This window comes from Poromitra crassiceps, assembly GCF_964638095.1.
Source record: "Poromitra crassiceps genome assembly, chromosome: 20".
NCBI classification, from domain to species: Eukaryota; Metazoa; Chordata; class Actinopteri; order Beryciformes; family Melamphaidae; genus Poromitra; species Poromitra crassiceps.
The window spans coordinates 10,140,839-10,159,305 of NC_139637.1; the positions used below are offsets into that span (position 1 = coordinate 10,140,839).

General features: G+C 47.3%; 1 protein-coding gene across 1 annotated transcript in view; it reads left to right on the forward strand.

Annotated features, from left to right (window-relative positions):
* LOC310794852 (uncharacterized protein) overlaps window positions 1-18,467 on the forward strand; it is a gene marked incomplete at its 3' end in the record, with an annotated part of 66,866 nt that overhangs the window by 9,594 nt on the left and 38,805 nt on the right. The gene's annotated exons all lie outside the window — the stretch shown is intronic.

The window sequence follows — 18,467 nt, forward strand, 5'->3', positions numbered from 1 at the left end:
TCCCCAACGCATTAAAATTTGAATTTTTGACCAATATTTCAAAATGGGCTTATTTGACTGTTCAGACTCTGTGGCCCCTATTCTCCCACAGGCCTTCGGCGCTAAAACGAGCCTTAAACGCAAAAAAACGTGCCTTGCGCCTGTTTTGGGACGATATCAATATGGCTTTACGCTGCCAAATGCGCTTTAGGCCGAATGGGCGTGGCGCAGTCCCAGAATGGGCCAAAGTGGGCGTGTCGGCGCTAAATAACTGAAAACTGATATCTTCCGACCTGGCGTACATTTAGCGCTTTGCGCCTTTGAAAAGCAGGCCTATTCAGTGCGCCAGTGTCAAGGAGTGCTCTTCTGCCTCTCCCCTGTCACCCTTCTCTGTCTCTCTCTGAAACCAGGCCTATTCAGTGCGCCAGTGCTCTTCTGCCTCTTCTCTGTCACCCTTCTCTCTCTCTCTCTGACTCCCTCGCTCAGACAGACACAACACATAGCAGCACCCAGCTTCCCATAGGAAATAGCAGTTGTAAGTTTACTGCCTGTAAATGTCCCAGCCTGCAATTGGGTCCTCCATTTCGCTACTAAATAGCAACCAAATGAGCCGAAATAGATATAAAAGGTAGATCTAAAATAATGTGTAATGGTAAGACAACCTGCAATTGTAGAACATTTCAATATTGGACCAAATAAAACATCGAAATGAAACGCCACCCTATGTGAAACATATATGTCCTCTTGAGCCTATATATACCCTTTGTGGATTTAACGTGATTTAGATAAGTGACAGCGGAACGCGCTTCTGTCATGTGCTATACTGTGATGTCCGCTCCAATAACTTGGCCCTACTTCACATTTAGTTTTACAATAAAAACACATTTATGCAATGACTTTACATAATGTAGGCTATATTTATGTGCATCATTCTACCTGCAGCAGGGGAGAGAAAACGATATCTTTCTGACAAACTTTCACCCAATATAAAATGAATCTCATCATATAGGGATAGGCTATATTTTTCTAGCTGATGCATTTAGAACATTCTTTTCACTTTGATCTTGCTATGTGTAGCGTATTTACATGCTTGCAGTATTTAAACTGCAGTTAGATTGGTTTGAGAAGCATAATAATATGGAATAATATCCTATAATATGGAGACAGACAGACTGGATGAAGGGAGGGGGGGGGGGCAGAGCGCTTGGCTTTCGTCTGGTTTTGTTGGACCACTGGAATGGAGCTTAAAAGGCAAGCATGCGATTCGTTTATTGCACTTATCCAATGAACTGACGGTGCATAATTTTACGCTTAAAAGGCGTGGTTGTAATGGTTGAGGCTGCGTCTAGTGCCAAGACCAAGATATCAAGTGCGCTGGTCCACGCCCACTGATTTGCGCTGCGCCAGGCGCTCGGCCTAGAAACAGCGCCGATGCAACGATAGGGGCCTGTGTGTCCGTAGGCTGTAAAATGTGTTTTTGCAAATGTCAGCAAGAGTGAATTTTACACCTCTTTGGGTTAGCCACTAGTTAGGCATGATAGAGGGACTACTGATGTACATGACTGCAGTGGAATTTCCCCAACGCATTAAAATTTGAATTTTTGAACAATATTTAAAAAATGGTCTCATTTTACTGGTCGGACCCTCTGCGACCATAGGCTGTAAAATATGTTTTTTTTTATGTCAGCAAGAGTGAATTTTACACCTCTTTGGGTTAGCCACTAGTTAGGCATGATAGAGGGACTACTGATGTACTAACCTGACGCTGCCAGATCGATGAGTTTGCTTCAAATATCTGTTTCACAAACAACATCCATCTGGATTCGGCCAAGCTACATTGCTGAAGAGGGCGGTCACTTTTTTCAAGCTACTAGGCAGGTGATTGGATGGACCGTCTGTCTGTCACCGTCTGGGCTTGCCAGCGCCAACCAATCAGATCGACTTCCCTTCATGACGTAGCAGCGCCTGATCAGCTAGGACTACAATTGCTAATAGTTAGCATGGAGGTCGCAGATTTTTTGCTGTTTTTGTAAGGTGAATATTGGGTGCAACCATTGACTATTCAATTTGCCAAAAGAAAGAAGAATTACTGCAGATGTCTGACTGAGGATGAAGTGCAGGTAGGCCATTTTGCACGTTAAATGTAACTGATTGGATTAACTGATGTTACGCTAACGATAGCAACATTTGGAGGTTGGGGTGCTACGTCTGATGATTGATGATTAATGTTAACGTTAACAGCGATTCATTCATAACACATATCGTTGTTCGTTTCTTCAGGGAACTGATGACACGATATGACACCGAGTGGCACGCACCCTGGACGGCTAACGTCATGGAGACGCAACGCGCTCTAGCCTTTATGATCATGGCAACAACCAAATGCTTTGATACAATATAATGATTTAACGCTACTATTTAACTGGTGAATTTTAGCATATGTGTCAGTGGAATGGTAGATATTTACGCATGACTGGAGAATGTTATTTGCTTACTTGTAATAATAAACTAAACGGAGAAATGACGGCCGTGTGTGGTGTTGTTGTTACATAATCTGCTGGTCTTGAGGCACGATTGGGTCAAATGATAAGACGATGTAAATGCATAAAGATGTTGTCAGATGAATCTGCGAAAGGGAGCTGCCTGGAGCCCAGAGGACGTCAACAGAGAAGAGGAAAAACACCCTGGTTACACCATGCAGCATGTATTTGGATATAATCTCTAACTTTAAGAATGGTTCCTTGTTGATATACCGTATTCCTAGTATTGGCTCCCATGACGTTTGTTTACCCCCTATCTAAAGTACAAGTGCAAAATCTTAAGCTACCGGTATGTTCTATCGATAAACCAATTTCTCGAATAACTGCTCCAAAATATCAGACATATAGGACTACTATATGCTAGAGCTATATTCACACTTCACAGTATAATTTATGCAAGCGGGGGAAAATATCAGATAAACTGATTGTTGTATTGTATCCTGAGATCTTTAATCTCGCCTGTATAACATAATATGTCACTCGGACACCAACGTGAGTTAACGTGGTTTATTAAACAGCAGCCAACATTCCAATCATAGCAGAATACACTTCAGCTAGCAGTAAAGGGACAATACATCACACTGATCTTTGCAGTTCTGTGTTGATTAGCTAATAATTCAGTGGCATTTTGATTAACGTTATGATTTATTTCGATTTGGAACAAAAATGATGGTTTAACAGATTGCATGTTTACTGGGCTGTGGTGAGAGTGAAAAGGGCTTTGTGTTTGTGTGACTTGCGTGAATGGCTAGCCGTTAGCCATTACAGCCTTACAGCTAATAAGTTATCCCAGCCTAGCGGTCTGAAGGCTATCTCCCCAAATTCTACAACAATGTCTTGTTTACTAACGTTCATAGTTGATAACATTACAGCAATACAGTTACGGTTTCGTACTCACTGTAAGATCAAGTGTTTATGTTAGCTTATTGTTTTGAATAGAATGTTTGACTAGCACACTGGAGCTAGCCTCGGTAGCCGCCGCCATGTTGAATAGTGAAAGAACTACAAACGCAGAGGCGCCTCTCGGTGGCGTCACACCCGGTCTCGCCTAAAGCCCGCCCCTAGCTCACGCTGATTGGTGCGCCTGTGTGGCGGCCGGTTTGAATGCATCTCTGAGGCCAGGGCCAGACTGAGGTGGATTGTGAATTTGTGGAACAATGCCGCCCCCGTCTGGTGGAGTCAGGCTACTGATGTACATGACTGCAGTGGAATTTCCCCAACGCATTAAAATTTCTATTTTTGAACAATATTTCAAAATGGTCTCATTTTACTGGTCGGACCCTCTGCGACCATAGGCTGTAAAATGTGTTTTTTCAAATGTCAGCAAGAGTGAATTTTACACCTCTTTGGGTTAGCCACTAGTTAGGCATGATAGAGGGACTACTGATGTACATGACTGCAGTGGAATTTCCCCAACGCATTAAAATTTGAATTTTTGAACAATATTTCAAAAATGGTCTCATTTTACTGGTCGGACCCTCTGCGACCATAGGCTGTAAAATATGTTTTTTTTTATGTCAGCAAGAGTGAATTTTACACCTCTTTGGGTTAGCCACTAGTTAGGCATGATAGAGGGACTACTGATGTACATGACTGCAGTGGAATTTCCCCAACGCATTAAAATTTCTATTTTTGAACAATATTTCAAAATGGTCTCATTTTACTGGTCGGACCCTCTGCGACCATAGGCTGTAAAATGTGTTTTTTCAAATGTCAGCAAGAGTGAATTTTACACCTCTTTGGGTTAGCCACTAGTTAGGCATGATAGAGGGACTACTGATGTACATGACTGCAGTGGAATTTCCCCAACGCATTCAAATTTGAATTTTTGAACAATATTTCAAAATGGTCTCATTTTACTGGTCGGACCCTCTTCGACCATAGGCTTTAAAATATGTTTTTTTTAATGTCAGCAAGAGTGAATTTTACATCTCTTTGGATTAGCCACTAGTTAGGCATGATAGAGGGACTACTGATGTACATGACTGCAGTGGAATTTCCCCAACGCATTAAAATTTGAATTTTTGACCAATATTTCAAAATGGGCTTATTTGACTGTTCAGACTCTGTGTGGCCGTAGGCTGTAAAATGTGTTTTTGCAAATGTCAGCAAGAGTGAATTTTACACCTCTTTGGGTTAGCCACTAGTTAGGCATGATAGAGGGACTACTGATGTACATGACTGCAGTGAATTTCCCCCAACGCATTAAAATTTGAATTTTTGAACAATATTTCAAAATGGTCTCATTTTACTGTGCTGTTTTAATGTGTGTCTGCCTCATTGATATGGGCAGACATTTCACAAGCCCATGAGCAGAAGTGACTACCTTTCACATAACCACATCATCCATTGTGCATATTAATGTAGCACCCATACTAGATAATCTCTCCTATTGATGTCTTCCGAGAGGCAAATCAGGTGAGTCAGCAGCTATTGACCAGTGTGAAGTGGTCAGCAGGAGTTTTCTGTACAGTCTCCTTTATATTTGTTCTGCTGGTCCTTTATATTTGTTCTGCTGGTCTATTTTCATTCAAACATTAAACTAGAGCTTCATCTTAGTGTTCTTATGTTCATTATGTTGGGTGTCATAGGTAAATTTCTACTTAAATTCTTATTGTAAAAATCGGACTTTATCATGCTTTTATTCTGAAGGCAAAACAGTGAAATTCCTGCTGGGCGGAAGTCAAATTCCTGCTCACCGCACGCTCGTGTGGAATAGCCCCCTCTCTCTCTCTCTCTCTCTCTCTCTCTCTCTCTCTCTCTCTCTCTCTCTCTCTCTCTCTCTCTCTCTCTCTCTCTCTCTGGCTCTATTCACTAGACTCTTCGATGTAGTCCTGCACGTTACAAACTCATGCAGTCCCACTGAGCGCGCTCAGTCAACGTCGGGGCCGGCTAGGCTTTAGATCTGAATTCCCTTCTGGGATAAATAACGTAATCTGAATCTGAAACTTTTTTTTTTTTGTATCTAATTATTTTTTACAAGTCCTGCAACACCATTCCAAAAGAGTTCATGCTATTTCATAAGATTATGTTTTTCAAAACCTTCAATCTGTTCTAAAATGATTCATTAAAGTGCTTTGATACAAAATACATCTATAGTTTGTCTTATTATGTTCTACTATACTGTGATGTCCGCTCCAATAACTTGGCCCTACTTCACATTTAGTTTTACAATAAAAACACATTTATGCAATGACTTTACATAATGTAGGCTATATTTATGTGCATCATTCTACCTGCAGCAGGGGAGAGAAAACGATATCTTTCTGGACAAACTTTCACCAATATAAAATGAATCTCATCATATAGGGATAGGCTATATTTTTCTAGCTGATGCATTTAGAACATTCTTTTCACTTTGATCTTGCTATGTGTAGCGTATTTACATGCTTGCAGTATTTAAACTGCAGTTAGATTGGTTTGAGAAGCATAATAATATGGAATAATATCCTATAATATGGAGACAGACAGACTGGATGAAGGGAGGGGGGGGGGGGCAGAGCGCTTGGCTTTCGTCTGGTTTTGTTGGACCACTGGAATGGAGCTTAAAAGGCAAGCATGCGATTCGTTTATTGCACTTATCCAATGAACTGACGGTGCATAATTTTACGCTTAAAAGGCGTGGTTGTAATGGTTGAGGCTGCGTCTAGTGCCAAGACCAAGATATCAAGTGCGCTGGTCCACGCCCACTGATTTGCGCTGCGCCAGGCGCTCGGCCTAGAAACAGCGCCGATGCAACGATAGGGGCCTGTGTGTCCGTAGGCTGTAAAATGTGTTTTTGCAAATGTCAGCAAGAGTGAATTTTACACCTCTTTGGGTTAGCCACTAGTTAGGCATGATAGAGGGACTACTGATGTACATGACTGCAGTGGAATTTCCCCAACGCATTAAAATTTGAATTTTTGAACAATATTTAAAAAATGGTCTCATTTTACTGGTCGGACCCTCTGCGACCATAGGCTGTAAAATATGTTTTTTTTTATGTCAGCAAGAGTGAATTTTACACCTCTTTGGGTTAGCCACTAGTTAGGCATGATAGAGGGACTACTGATGTACTAACCTGACGCTGCCAGATCGATGAGTTTGCTTCAAATATCTGTTTCACAAACAACATCCATCTGGATTCGGCCAAGCTACATTGCTGAAGAGGGCGGTCACTTTTTTCAAGCTACTAGGCAGGTGATTGGATGGACCGTCTGTCTGTCACCGTCTGGGCTTGCCAGCGCCAACCAATCAGATCGACTTCCCTTCATGACGTAGCAGCGCCTGATCAGCTAGGACTACAATTGCTAATAGTTAGCATGGAGGTCGCAGATTTTTTGCTGTTTTTGTAAGGTGAATATTGGGTGCAACCATTGACTATTCAATTTGCCAAAAGAAAGAAGAATTACTGCAGATGTCTGACTGAGGATGAAGTGCAGGTAGGCCATTTTGCACGTTAAATGTAACTGATTGGATTAACTGATGTTACGCTAACGATAGCAACATTTGGAGGTTGGGGTGCTACGTCTGATGATTGATGATTAATGTTAACGTTAACAGCGATTCATTCATAACACATATCGTTGTTCGTTTCTTCAGGGAACTGATGACACGATATGACACCGAGTGGCACGCACCCTGGACGGCTAACGTCATGGAGACGCAACGCGCTCTAGCCTTTATGATCATGGCAACAACCAAATGCTTTGATACAATATAATGATTTAACGCTACTATTTAACTGGTGAATTTTAGCATATGTGTCAGTGGAATGGTAGATATTTACGCATGACTGGAGAATGTTATTTGCTTACTTGTAATAATAAACTAAACGGAGAAATGACGGCCGTGTGTGGTGTTGTTGTTACATAATCTGCTGGTCTTGAGGCACGATTGGGTCAAATGATAAGACGATGTAAATGCATAAAGATGTTGTCAGATGAATCTGCGAAAGGGAGCTGCCTGGAGCCCAGAGGACGTCAACAGAGAAGAGGAAAAACACCCTGGTTACACCATGCAGCATGTATTTGGATATAATCTCTAACTTTAAGAATGGTTCCTTGTTGATATACCGTATTCCTAGTATTGGCTCCCATGACGTTTGTTTACCCCCTATCTAAAGTACAAGTGCAAAATCTTAAGCTACCGGTATGTTCTATCGATAAACCAATTTCTCGAATAACTGCTCCAAAATATCAGACATATAGGACTACTATATGCTAGAGCTATATTCACACTTCACAGTATAATTTATGCAAGCGGGGGAAAATATCAGATAAACTGATTGTTGTATTGTATCCTGAGATCTTTAATCTCGCCTGTATAACATAATATGTCACTCGGACACCAACGTGAGTTAACGTGGTTTATTAAACAGCAGCCAACATTCCAATCATAGCAGAATACACTTCAGCTAGCAGTAAAGGGACAATACATCACACTGATCTTTGCAGTTCTGTGTTGATTAGCTAATAATTCAGTGGCATTTTGATTAACGTTATGATTTATTTCGATTTGGAACAAAAATGATGGTTTAACAGATTGCATGTTTACTGGGCTGTGGTGAGAGTGAAAAGGGCTTTGTGTTTGTGTGACTTGCGTGAATGGCTAGCCGTTAGCCATTACAGCCTTACAGCTAATAAGTTATCCCAGCCTAGCGGTCTGAAGGCTATCTCCCCAAATTCTACAACAATGTCTTGTTTACTAACGTTCATAGTTGATAACATTACAGCAATACAGTTACGGTTTCGTACTCACTGTAAGATCAAGTGTTTATGTTAGCTTATTGTTTTGAATAGAATGTTTGACTAGCACACTGGAGCTAGCCTCGGTAGCCGCCGCCATGTTGAATAGTGAAAGAACTACAAACGCAGAGGCGCCTCTCGGTGGCGTCACACCCGGTCTCGCCTAAAGCCCGCCCCTAGCTCACGCTGATTGGTGCGCCTGTGTGGCGGCCGGTTTGAATGCATCTCTGAGGCCAGGGCCAGACTGAGGTGGATTGTGAATTTGTGGAACAATGCCGCCCCCGTCTGGTGGAGTCAGGCTACTGATGTACATGACTGCAGTGGAATTTCCCCAACGCATTAAAATTTCTATTTTTGAACAATATTTCAAAATGGTCTCATTTTACTGGTCGGACCCTCTGCGACCATAGGCTGTAAAATGTGTTTTTTCAAATGTCAGCAAGAGTGAATTTTACACCTCTTTGGGTTAGCCACTAGTTAGGCATGATAGAGGGACTACTGATGTACATGACTGCAGTGGAATTTCCCCAACGCATTAAAATTTGAATTTTTGAACAATATTTCAAAAATGGTCTCATTTTACTGGTCGGACCCTCTGCGACCATAGGCTGTAAAATATGTTTTTTTTTATGTCAGCAAGAGTGAATTTTACACCTCTTTGGGTTAGCCACTAGTTAGGCATGATAGAGGGACTACTGATGTACATGACTGCAGTGGAATTTCCCCAACGCATTAAAATTTCTATTTTTGAACAATATTTCAAAATGGTCTCATTTTACTGGTCGGACCCTCTGCGACCATAGGCTGTAAAATGTGTTTTTTCAAATGTCAGCAAGAGTGAATTTTACACCTCTTTGGGTTAGCCACTAGTTAGGCATGATAGAGGGACTACTGATGTACATGACTGCAGTGGAATTTCCCCAACGCATTCAAATTTGAATTTTTGAACAATATTTCAAAATGGTCTCATTTTACTGGTCGGACCCTCTTCGACCATAGGCTTTAAAATATGTTTTTTTTAATGTCAGCAAGAGTGAATTTTACATCTCTTTGGATTAGCCACTAGTTAGGCATGATAGAGGGACTACTGATGTACATGACTGCAGTGGAATTTCCCCAACGCATTAAAATTTGAATTTTTGACCAATATTTCAAAATGGGCTTATTTGACTGTTCAGACTCTGTGTGGCCGTAGGCTGTAAAATGTGTTTTTGCAAATGTCAGCAAGAGTGAATTTTACACCTCTTTGGGTTAGCCACTAGTTAGGCATGATAGAGGGACTACTGATGTACATGACTGCAGTGAATTTCCCCCAACGCATTAAAATTTGAATTTTTGAACAATATTTCAAAATGGTCTCATTTTACTGTGCTGTTTTAATGTGTGTCTGCCTCATTGATATGGGCAGACATTTCACAAGCCCATGAGCAGAAGTGACTACCTTTCACATAACCACATCATCCATTGTGCATATTAATGTAGCACCCATACTAGATAATCTCTCCTATTGATGTCTTCCGAGAGGCAAATCAGGTGAGTCAGCAGCTATTGACCAGTGTGAAGTGGTCAGCAGGAGTTTTCTGTACAGTCTCCTTTATATTTGTTCTGCTGGTCCTTTATATTTGTTCTGCTGGTCTATTTTCATTCAAACATTAAACTAGAGCTTCATCTTAGTGTTCTTATGTTCATTATGTTGGGTGTCATAGGTAAATTTCTACTTAAATTCTTATTGTAAAAATCGGACTTTATCATGCTTTTATTCTGAAGGCAAAACAGTGAAATTCCTGCTGGGCGGAAGTCAAATTCCTGCTCACCGCACGCTCGTGTGGAATAGCCCCCTCTCTCTCTCTCTCTCTCTCTCTCTCTCTCTCTCTCTCTCTCTCTCTCTCTCTCTCTCTCTCTCTCTCTCTCTCTCTCTGGCTCTATTCACTAGACTCTTCGATGTAGTCCTGCACGTTACAAACTCATGCAGTCCCACTGAGCGCGCTCAGTCAACGTCGGGGCCGGCTAGGCTTTAGATCTGAATTCCCTTCTGGGATAAATAACGTAATCTGAATCTGAAACTTTTTTTTTTTTGTATCTAATTATTTTTTACAAGTCCTGCAACACCATTCCAAAAGAGTTCATGCTATTTCATAAGATTATGTTTTTCAAAACCTTCAATCTGTTCTAAAATGATTCATTAAAGTGCTTTGATACAAAATACATCTATAGTTTGTCTTATTATGTTCTACTTTGAGCACCTGCATAATTTGACATGTTGATTGATTGATTGATTGATTGATTGATTGATTGATTGATTGATTGATTGATTGATTGATTGATTGATTGATTGATTTTTATTTTGGATAAAGAATGACAAAATCCAAGAGATGACATGAAAAAGTGTAAACACTTAGTTCCATCATGGTCCCTGCTCTTATAAAAACATGACATACAGATGATACAGTAACACATAACATCAAATAAACAATACAGAACAATCAAGGATAAGAAGAACAAGAGATATAAACCAACATACCATAACACCGGCTCACACATTTCTCCAGTTTACTCAATAAGATGTTTTTCAGAAGGTTTTTAAAAACCTTTCAGAGAATTTGCAGACTTAATTTCATTAGGGATCTTGTTCGAGTCCCCCCCCCCCCCCCCCACTATTCACCTTATCATTTGCCCATATTGGGACACTTCTGTATGACGTCATTGTCCACCAAAACGAATCAGTTCATCCTTGAGTCCAAGTCGATGTTTGGAGCAAATTTGATGAAATTCCGTCAAGGCATTCCTGAGATATCGCGTTAACAAACTTGAAAATGGCATTCAAGAGGTCATGGTGACCTTGACCTTTGACCACCAAAATCTAATCAGATCATCCTTGAGTCTAAGTCGATGTTTGAGGCAAATTTGATGAAACTCCCTCAAGGCATTCCTGAGATATCGCGTTAACAAGCTTGAAAATGACGTCCGTGAGGTCACAGTGACCTTGACCTTTGACCACGAAAATCTAATCAGTTCATCCTTGAGTCCAAGTCGATGTTTGAGGCAAATTTGATGAAACTCCGTCAAGGCATTCCTGAGATATTGCGTTAACAAGCTTGAAAATGACATTCGAGAGGTCACAGTGACCTTGGCCTTTGACCTTTGACCACCAAAATCTAATCAGTTCATCCTTGAGTCCAAGTCGATGTTTGAGGCCAATTTTATGAAACTCCGTCAAGGCATTTGTGAGATATCGCGTTAACAAACATTGGACGGACATACGTATGTACGTACGTACAGACGAACGGACAACCCGGATCCATAATGCCTCCGGCCTGGCTATCCCCAGTGGAGGCATAATAAAGGTCCAATAATACTTCCTTTAGGGACCCTACAGGTGAGGTTTCTGGGCTCAGAGAATACACCTCCTATTTCTACCATTTGTACTCTGTCAGAGAGGTATGACTGTATCCAGTCCAGGGCCTCCTCAGGCTATTATGAGGTTTAGAGGGTAACAGTTGTCTTACTTTGTGTCTGAGAGTCCATGTTGATGACTGAAGAGTGTTGGAAACTCCTCCACAGACAGACAGCTGTCAGGAGGCTCTGCTCCACCCTCGTCCTCCACATGAACACTCATCTTCTGAGAGGAGAAACACACACACACACACACACACACACACACACACACACACACACACACACACACACACACACACACACACACACACACACACACACACACACACACACACACACACACACACACACACACACACACACACGTCCCAGCTCATGAGTATAGGGCTGAACAATTTGGAGAAAATGTCTAATTGTGTTTTTTCTGACAGATTGCGATTTGATTTACAATATAATGTTTTAAAGTCAAGCTTCCGTTCAATATTCACTGTGTAATAGATAATTGTTTATTAAATTAAATGTGATGGTAGGACTGAGCATTGTTTTATTCCTTCTTTCTAAAAGTCCATCTGTTCTTCTACACATATTTTTTCAAATATATTTTTTGAAAGTGTCAAAGCATGTTGCCCCGGGTGCTGTGAGAGTGCTCTCTCGCCTAGACAGACATACCCAAAATAAATCAGGATAGCTCCTCAACCATGAAGCCTTTATGCAGATGTCTGCTCTTCTTTGAAAGGTCAGAAGCTCTGGAATATGACTCCACTGTAAGTAAACCTGCATCTATTACCATTCCACAGTAAATGGAAATGCATTAAAGGAGACAAATAATGTGTTCATCCTTGCCTAGTGAATAATCTAATTTTAAGAGGCTATATCCCCATTCTAACCAGTATGCCACATATAATTATGCTGCTGAATGTTTCATAACTGTACATTTTATAAAAATACACAAAAAATGCACCATTTCAAAACTTTATTGATATCCCGAAGGAAACTTGGTTTTACTTCGTTTCGAACTCAAGCTCTCACTAGTGCCTAGTTCGCTGCGTACGCAGCACTATGGAAGACTGTCATTTTGCTCCAAAATTACTTTACATTAAAACCGACCACCCACCCTTAGGTGGCGTGGTGCCCCCCTGGGGCCCTCCTGTCAGCCCAGGGCCCGCCACTCTTCGTTTCTTCCAGCCAGTGTGAGGACGTCGTTTTCATAGCTCCGCGGTTAGCTCTGAGTCAGCACTCTTTAACATAGCTTGGATACTAGGCTCGTTCTGGCTGATTGCCCACCTCAAGAGGTTTGCGTGGACGGGATAAATCAGGCTTCGGGGACCCGATCCTGTACTCTTCACCAGCGGCGCCGGATCAAGCCATCCAAAGCTAAGGGTGTCTTTTTCACAGTTAACTGTTGTATTAGCTGCCACCGTGCAGCTCATGTGAAACGTTTTCCCCGGCTGGGGTAGCGTTATTGATAGGCTTGAGCGCCGACTCAGGTCTGCACTCAAAACTTATAGGCTAGGTTGCATACGTGCGAAATAGCTTGTACCGTTAGCACTAGAACAATAGGCTAATTAGCCCAGTTGTTACAGATAGCTAGCTTTGCACCCATGCGGTTGGCTTCCGTGTGCTAGGTACTTAGGCGCCGGCTACTAGTGTTAGAGCGCGCGCGTTACTCCGGCTGGAGTAACGATAGATAGATAGTTAGCTAGTTCGCTCAGTGCAGCTAGCAGCTAGCTTTGTAGCACTCCAGCATCTTCACCGTTGCAAGCTACTGCTAGTCAGCTTACACGGTTAACTCCCACTAATTCTGGTACAGTCGGCGGGGCTTGTTGGCGGGTTAGCTTCGCTGAACTCGCACAATGAACCGGGCGGCAGCCATGAGACAGGGGGAGACAGCCAAGAGCTGTGTTAGCTGTGAGGCTACGTTGGCGAGTCAGGACCGCCACAGGGAATGTGTGTTTTGCCTCGGGCATAACCATGCTACTGACGCCCTGCTGAAGTCCGACTTCTGCCAGGCCTGCGAAGGCTTCACCCTGGCCGTGCTACGGGAAAGAGCGTTGCTCTTTGTCCAGGTGGGCCCGCGGCTTAGCCATGCACCTCCCGAGGGAGGCGCATGCGGTGGGTCTGACCACTCGGTGGAGGAGGAGTTGCCTGACGAGCAGGGCTCCCCGGTCCAACCTGAGCAGCAGATCCTAAACTGGGGGGATGAGCCCATCGACCCTGTGCTACAACAGGGGGGGCTCTTCCCATACGACCCCATAATTATTCCCCCCCAGGACGCCCCCCAAGGGGAGTTGTCAGGCGGAGAGGAATGGGACCGCGCTACCACGGTCACCTCTCTGGTGGGGACCCGTTCGGAGGCTAGCTTCAACGAGCCCTATCAGAAGCAATTTTTGGGGGTGATGTCTAGGGCTGCAGCGAAGCTCGGCATCGCTCGGGCCGAACCACCCCCGCCCCCCGAATCAGTGTTGCTGGGGTGCTATTTCCAGCCACGCCAGGCACCACAGGCACCCCGCCCGAAGCCCCTGCTGCCCGTCTGTATAGACGTGGTTCGCGCGGTGCAGTTAGGATGGGAGAAGCCTCAGGAGGCCAAGCCGCTCTGCGCGGGCATGGCTCCGTGGTCGGCCTTAGAAGGGGCGGATAAGCTCGCGTTAGCCACGATGCCTCCCCTCGAGGATATGGTGGCCAGACACCTGGCCCTTTACCTCGTGAGGCCCACGTTGCCCTCTAAGGCGTGCCAACTTACGGCCAAGTTGGCTGAAAAGGCGTACTTGGCGGCGGGGCAGTCCGCCGCCATGACCAACAACCTGGCCATCTTGCAGGGCTACCAGGCGGTGCTCCTGCGGGAGATGCAGGGTGACCCCGCCCCCGAGCTGTTTACAGAGCTCAGGATGGCCACGGATTATGCCTTGCGTATGATAGACTGCCTGGCGCAGAACAGCGGGAAGGTCATGGCCTTCTCTGTTCTCACCCACCGCCACCTGTGGCTAAATCTTACCCAGCTCCTTGAGCAGGATAAGAGGAGGCTGCTGGGGGCCCAGATCTCCCCGGAGGGCCTGTTCGGTCCTTCCGTGGAAGACTTGGCCCAGCGGTTGGAGACGCGTCAGAGGGACTCGGCAGCGGTCAGCACCCTCATGCCCAAGCGGAAAGGGGAGGACCGCCGGTTCCAGGTCCAAGCGCGCGCGCAGAGTCGTCCTCCGGGGCCTCCGCCGCCGCGGACCGCCCCACGCTAGCGGGTACGAGTCTCACAGCCTAGGGCGCCCCTAATGGACGCGCCCCACCCAGCCGCGGTGGGCCCAGCTTGGGTCCCACGGCAGGCCAGGGTACGCGGCCCCCGCCCCCCAAAGCGAGGGGGTGCGCGGGGAGCGGGTAACCAGCCCCGTACTTAGTCACCTCCCTGGGGAAGGGGGGGGGGGGCTATGAGCCCACCGTCGTTGGAGCTCAGCGCTCAACTTCGGTCCGGGACTCAGCAGGGGCCTACCCAACCCGTCACTCGCCGGTGCGGTGCGCCCGGCGGGGATGACAGCTCGCCAGGGCTTGGCTTCAGGGCCAGCCTTCGGCCTGTAGCTTTAGTGACAAGCCCACCGTCCTCGGTGCCCAGCGCCCGAGTTCGGTCGGGAGCTCTCCCAGGATCGCTTTTCCGCCGTCAAGAGGCCCCCGGGACAAGCCCACCATCGATGGTGCCATGGGCCCATTGTTGGTCGGGAGCTCTCCTGGGGACCGCACGAGCGGACGAGTCCGCATGCGGCGGTCGAAAGAGAGCCTTGCCTCCTTGCTCCCCCCAGCCGGCGAAAGCTGCACGGCCGGGGAGTTATGCCGGTTCAACACGCTCACAGGGCACGTCAGTAGGCGGAGCCCGCGTAAGAAACCGGCAGGGGGGCTTAGCCTCTTATGTCCCGCCTCCCCCTTTTTCTTCCCCAACCAAAGCACCGGGTCCCCCGGTGCCCAACAATATACTCATGGCCAAGGGGGCGGGTTCCGCCCCCTTTGGTCACAACAGACCATCTCTGCCCGACAGGCTCGAGGCCTGGGAGCGTCTGTGTTCCCCGTCCCCGTGGCTGTGGCGCACCCTTCAGAAGGGTTACGCCCTGCAATTTGCCAGGGCCCCACCCAGGTTTGACGGGACCCACGATACGGCCGTGGAAGGGGAGTCAATGGACATACTCCACAAGGAGGTCATTTCGCTCCTCGCCAAGGGGGCGATCCGCTCGGTTCCCAAGGCAGAGGTGCGCTCGGGTTTCTACCACAGGTACTTCGTCGTGCCCAAAAAGGACGGCTCCATGCGTCCAATTCTGGACCTCCGGCGCCTCAACAAGACGCTGAGGAAGTTCCTGTTCCGAATGCTCTCCTTTCCCCACCTCTTCAACGCGTTGAGACAGGGGGATTTCTTTACTTCCGTGGACCCGAAAGATGCGTTCTTCCATGTCCACGTGGTCAAGAGGCACAGGATATACCTGAGGTTCTCCTTCCTGGGGAAGGCTTATGAGTTCTGTGTCTTGCCTTTCGGCATGTCTTTGAGCCCGCGAACCTTCACGGCTTGCGTGGAGACGGCCTTGGCCCCCCTCCGCGCGAGGGGGATTCGCATCTTCCTTTATCTCGACGACGCTCTTATTGTGGCCGGCTCGAGGGTTGGTGCCATGAAACATACCAAGGTGGTGACCGATCACCTACAAACCTTAGGGTTCTTGGTGAACTGGAAAAAGAGCTGCCTCGCCCCAGAGCAGACGGCGATCTTCCTGGGGCTCGAGCTAAACTCCCGGGCCATGCGAGCCCGCCTTTCGCGGGAGCGACAGGCTTGCACGGTGCGGACAGCGAGGACATTAAGTCTTTGTTCCTCGGTGTCAGTGCATCAGTGCACAGTCATGTTGGGCCTGATGGCCTCGGCACTGCATGTGCTCCCTCTGGGGAGGCTACACATGCGTCCGTTCCAGATCTGGTTCCTCGGGTTGCGATTGGATCCGGCCAGGGACCGTCATCGCAGGGTGCCTCTGACAGGTCAGGCCCGCCAGGCGTTGGCCATATGGGCGGACCCCCGTTACCTATCGAGGGGCACTCGATTGGGCCCGGTCCCGCTCAGGTTAGTGATTCGCACCGACGCCTCCCTCTGGGGTTGGGGTGCGGTGTGCGGGCTTCTGTCGGCGAACGGCCGGTGGGAGGCTCAGGAGCGTCGCCACATAAACGTCTTGGAGCTGGAGGCGATTCGCCTCGCTCTGCTTCACTTCCAGCGAGTCATACATGGACGCCATGTGCTGATTCGCTCGGACAATACGGCGGCGATCGCCCACCTGAACAAACAGGGCGGTGTGCGGTCGAAGACTTTGAACCGGTTAGCGGCGGAGATTCACCTGTGGGCGTATCCCCGTCTCCTGTCAGTGCCGGCGGTCTATCTGCCGGGACGGCTGAATTACGGCGCCGACCTGCTGTCTCGAGGCTACCCCCGTCATACGGAGTGGTGCCTCCACCCTCAGGTGGTGGAACAGATTTGGGCCAGGTTCGGTCGTGCCCGCGTCGATCTCTTCGCATCGCGGCGCGCGACGCACTGCCCATTGTGGTTCTCGATCCAGGAGGACAGTCCCCCGTTGGGACACGACGCGTTGGCGAACGTGTGGCCACGGGAGGGGCTCTATGCGTTTCCACCGATCCCCCTGATCCGTCAGGTGTTGGACAGGGTGAAGGAACAGCGTCTCTGGCTCGTTCTAGTGGCTCCGTTCTGGCCCAGGCAGACATGGTTTGCGGACCTGGTCTCCCTGGTGCAGGGCCCGCCTTGGGCATTGCCGGTGCGGGCCGATCTCCTATCCCAGGCGGAGGGGGAGGTGTTCCACCCCTCCCCAGGCAGGTGGAAGCTAGCAGTCTGGCTCCTGAACGGGACCAGTTGCTAGCACAGGGCTTGCCCGATAATGTGGTGCGCACTATTCAGAGTGCTAGGGCTGCTTCGACCCGGACTCAGTACGCGTACAAGTGGCGGGTCTTTTCGCGGTGGTGCACAAGTAAGGGTGTGGATCCAGTGAACTGCAGCGTGCGTCCAGTTCTCTGTTTCCTTCAAAGCTTGCTTGACGCGGGCCAGTCCCCGCAGTCGCTTAAGGTGTACGTAGCCGCGATTTCGGCTTGCCACATGGGGATTGAAGGGAGCCCCGTGGGGGTGTGCCCTTTGGTCTCGCGCTTCATGAAGGGGGCGCGCAAACTGCGCCCGCCGTTGCGGTGCGTTTTTCCCAAATGGGACCTGGTTAAAGACCGCGCTGCTGCTGGCCTTATCGTCAGGGAAGAGAGTCGGTGACCTGATTGCCCTCTCGGTGCAGCAGGCTTGTTTGGTTTTTGGGGACGATGGGCGCAGGGTTACGTTGCGACCTAACCCAGCGTACCAGCCCAAGAATATTAATGCCAGCTATAGGTCTATGGTCATAGACTTATCGGCATTCTGTCCCCCGCCGTTCAGTTCGGGTGAGGAGAGACGTTTGCACATGCTGTGCCCCGTAAGGGCGCTCTCGGCCTATGTGGCCAGGACGCGTTCATTACGCATTACAGACCAGCTGTTGGTCTGCTTTGGGCAAAGGGCCCAGGGTGGACCCCTTTCCAAGGATCGCTTATCACACTGGATAGTGGAGGCGATCGCGTTGGCATACTCTGCCGTGGGCAAGGTTCCCCCGGAGGGTATCAAGGCGCATTCTACGCGAGGTGTTGCGACATCCTCTGCGTTGTTGCGTGGTGTGTCGGTGGAGGACATGTGTGCCGCGGCCTCATGGTCCTCTCATCACACTTTTGTCAGGTACTACAGTCTCGACGTGTCCGGTTCGCAGTTCGCGCATGCGGTGCTGTCGGTGGCAAGAAAGTAGTA